The sequence below is a fragment of the Ruditapes philippinarum genome, unplaced genomic scaffold, assembly GCF_026571515.1.
Source record: "Ruditapes philippinarum isolate M1 unplaced genomic scaffold, ASM2657151v2 ctg7180_1_1_1_1, whole genome shotgun sequence".
Taxonomy (NCBI): Eukaryota; Metazoa; Mollusca; class Bivalvia; order Venerida; family Veneridae; genus Ruditapes; species Ruditapes philippinarum.
Genome location: NW_026853580.1, coordinates 17,745 through 22,180, shown reverse-complemented (window position 1 = coordinate 22,180; position 4,436 = coordinate 17,745).

Here is a 4,436-nt window from a genome sequence, read left to right as displayed (position 1 = left end):
TCTGTGGTTGGAAAAAAATCTGGGATCAGGTAGATATGATAATGACCTCCGTGAATTTATTTCAGAATACTGGTACACCTCTAAAACTTTATCATACTTATAAGCTAGGCATTATACATTTGATGTAGTTAACTATTTATAACTTTTTAAGGCCACATATTATAACAAATATCTAAACAATGTCTTTATAATTGTTCGAATATTTCTTTTGCCTACAGTTTTTATAATTGTTTGAAGATTTCTTTTCCCCTACAGTTTTATTTATTTTCAATAAAAAATAAATAAATAGGAAATATGAGATAAGAAAGATTGTTTTGTTTATATAATTTTGTAGCCAGTACCTTTAAAAGTACAATAGAATTGCATCGTTTCTTACAATAATTAAACATATTTTCCCAGTCACTTTGCAAGCTTAATGTTAATGCTTTACTTTAATTATTTTTAATCACCTGTTTTATTCGCGATGAATTAAGTTTACGATGAATTAAGTGTACGTTGTTTTTTGCTGATTTAAAAAATGATAACAGTTTCTTGACAATATTTCTAAGCAATTTTGTTTCACATATAATGTCTTTATTGTAAATAATTAGTTACTCAACATATTGTTAATCTTTTCTTTATTCATGAACCATTTAACTGATATTTTCTTGAATTTATGATAATACAATCATTTTTCTATTCGGGGACTAATGATGCTTTAGCATCAAAACCTCTACTTTATTGAAACAGAGCTCATATTTATTTCTTATTAGACATACACACCATAGTTTTCTTATGTAAAATGACTAGGAAGTACAAAGAGGATGTACGACCAGCAACGGTTGCTATGGTCAGTGCTTATCAGCAATTCTATTTTTAGACTATTGGCCACTGGTAAATCTCTCCTATTTAATGATAAATCGTTGGTGATGGACCAGTCATTATTTTGCTTTCAATTTTTGACAATCCAGTACTTCTTTTGGGATCTCAATTTTATAGTTGCCAGTTCCTTATAATTGATAAAATAGTTCTGATTTCGAAATCCAGGCAATATTATTTGTAACTCAAATATATTTTATTTTATGTTCGAATATTTAATTACAATAAAGATTCATCCAAACATAGAAATACGGACTAAATAAATTGCTTTACACTGTTTTTGTAGCTTTCTTACTCATTTTGATACACACTGAAATAAAATGAATCGGCAAACTAATTGACATTTTTAAGCTCTAACCAACTTGAACGATAAGTATATATTTACAATTACATAGAGGTATCGTTATTTTTGATTCCCGGTCTTAACGCGTCTAGCATACATGTGTTACGAACACTTAATATGCTAAGCATTCAGGTAGATACTTTTGTCGATTTAATCTTAATAACTTTAAAGTATTTTATATAAAAACAAGCTTAAATAAGTTTTGTATAATGGCTTTTACAATTTTATTACATAACAGCACTAAAATTCAAATACACTTCCAAACCAACATTTTACACTTTACCCGGTTTATGATTTTTAGGGAGAAATCATTTATCACAAGATTCTTTTTTTTAACCGGAAACCTATTTAATGACGCCATTACTCTGTTCATGTGTTACAAGATTTGCAAATAATGAGAGCACATATGTCATTTCAATAGACACATTAAAAGATACATAAATCATGCTATATCTCAAATAAGTACATTTCTTCATTATTTTTGCCATTGTTCTATTATATTACAACAGGGACATATTCAAATTATTGTTTTAATGCCCTTAAAACCTCTGATATACGTTATTCGTTCATTTATTTATTCAATGCTGTTATTGTGCATACTGTTGAATATTTATGTTTTCTTTATTACAGAAAACTATACCGTACCTTCAAATATCACCGACAATTGATAAAATTTCAATACTATTTTTTTTAATTGTGAAATGTGTTGTCTTTGAGGTATCTCGAAGTTTAAATGCAATATATTAATTTTAAGAACGTAAAAAGAATAACAGTAAACATTGTCCGATAGCTTAAAAATGGTAGAAAAAAGATAAATATTGCTCAATATCAATCTATCCTGCTTCGAACTTGGCAACCACTATTGGCAACGCAAAAAGGAAATGTAATTGGATGATTTCGTTTTGTTGTTGTATATTAATATTCTTATTTTTTTAATTATATTTGCAAGGAAAGGGCATTTATAATATTTCATTGTTCTAAAATCCTTACATGCTGTAAATTACTGTATTCGTGGTCCGTAAAATCTATTAATAAATTTTACAATTTTGTAATTAAAAAGAAAATAAGTATAAAATGTTCCAGGTTCAATTTAGATAAACTGAATTTAGAAATATATTGAAAACTTCTGTTTGTACACGATACAATTAAAGATTCTTAGTTTCAACCTAAGATATGTTAAATTAAAATATCTAATTGTCGATTACATGATTAACCCTCTGTGAGCAATGTATCTGCCAAATACCAAATAGAAACATATTTGCCTTTTTCAAACTGAAAAGAAAACAAAGATTTCCCGCTCTTTACAATAATGCCATGCATCGTTGGAGTGTTCAAGATCAAATTGTAATCGAACTTTTGTAAATCCGCTTTCCGAGCAAAATTCAGGACAAAAAGTCCACAACGTATGAATCATTCCCAGTAAAGATATGAAATAAATTGGCCCGGTCTTTATGAATTGCAGTTATACTGAATGGCACTTTAGATTATTCAGCTGATTTTGTTATCAATCAGAACACACAGAAACTTTTTTTGAATCTTGAACGGCTGATTTATGTATTGTGTTTAATCCAGTATTAAACCTTCATCAATAATAATGATCGTTGAATATCAAACATTCATTTATTTGTCACTTTGTATTGTTTTGGAAAAAAGGTTGTCTTTCGATTTCAAGAAAAAAAAAAGAAACCATTAAATACGTAACAATGCTATTTATAGTGATAAAAGTTTATCATAAAACAATAAAACATCGACCGACGTAATCAGAATAATCCATTTTTTTGTCATTTTAAGAATAGAAAAATCCCTTTCTAAAATAACGATATCCGTAGTAAATACCCAAGAGATGAAGAGTCAAATTAGAAAATTCAAATAAAACGACAAAATGCATGTGTTATCATATTGCGGATTTTTCTTTATGAACTTCATTTCAATCTCTGGATGCCAGGGGAAATTTGTTTGTCATTTTCTGTCATTTTTCTCTGTCCATTTTATCTGTTATACTAATGAGACGTTATGGGACTTTATTCCTGGTATGAAAATGAAACAAAAATACTAATTTATATATTATCAATTCAATATTATGCAGTCAATATATTTCATGAAAGACGTAATTACTTTTTCTCAAACCTGTTTAGGTGAAATAAGCTAGCCTTGTATTGACGATCAAATTAATTATTGCAATGGTATAAGGCTTTATTTCATGAACCATTTAAAAAAGAGTTATAAACGGTAAAATTATGTGAATCTATAATTATCACATATGAATACTGAATTCAAACAAAATCAAATGTTACATAACATTTTTTGCTTCTATTTTCAGAAGGTTTTAAAAGTTTAGCAATTATTTTGTATTTCCCAAGAAAATTTATCTATATATCGAAAGTTTTCTTTTTCAAAATTCTAACAATGATTGTAAAAACTATTGACACCATATACATAGCTATATACCCTTTAAAGGGATACTAAGGCAAATAAATGAAAAAATATCAAAATGATTTATTGTACTCATATCACGCTAAAATGACATTTTCTAAAGTCCCAGCACGAATTTCTGTATAGATCCTATTTATTTTGGGTTTGAAGCGTGAATATGTCTAGATGCATTGAACGAAATTTAGACGCCGACAGAACCACCGAGTAGTTTTAAAACAAGCCATGTGACTTGAACAAACCCTTGCAGTTACAATAACATATATTGTAGATATTGAATGATTGAAACAAGTCTAAGCCATTCATTTGATATGTTCTATAACGTTTCCAAAGTTTACTGTGGCAACTAATGTAAAATCTTAACGCTCTAACCTGACCCACGCGGGTCAAGTTAGGAAAACAACATTTTATTCTTTATAAGGAGACAAGTTTTATTCCTATGACAGCCTAGTGTATTTATTTTGAGGATATTTACAGAATAATGAATAACAAAATCAAAACAGAGAAATAAAAGTTTTGCCTGTGTCTTCCTTTAAAGCAATTGACTCTTGTTCAGGATATAATTTAAATTTTTATTTTTGTCCAGCATCATGACGCAGTTTACCAGAAAGTGTTCATTTATATCATTCGATCGATCAGCTGTTGTTGGAGAAAAAAGCCTCAATTTAGAGGTTGAAACCTATGCCTTCGAATACAATTGTATGATCGTGTAAATTAAACTTTTTTTTCAAAATAACTTTCATATATTGAGTTAAAGAGTTGTGAAGCATTAATATTTATTGATGATTGATAGATTTAAAAATGC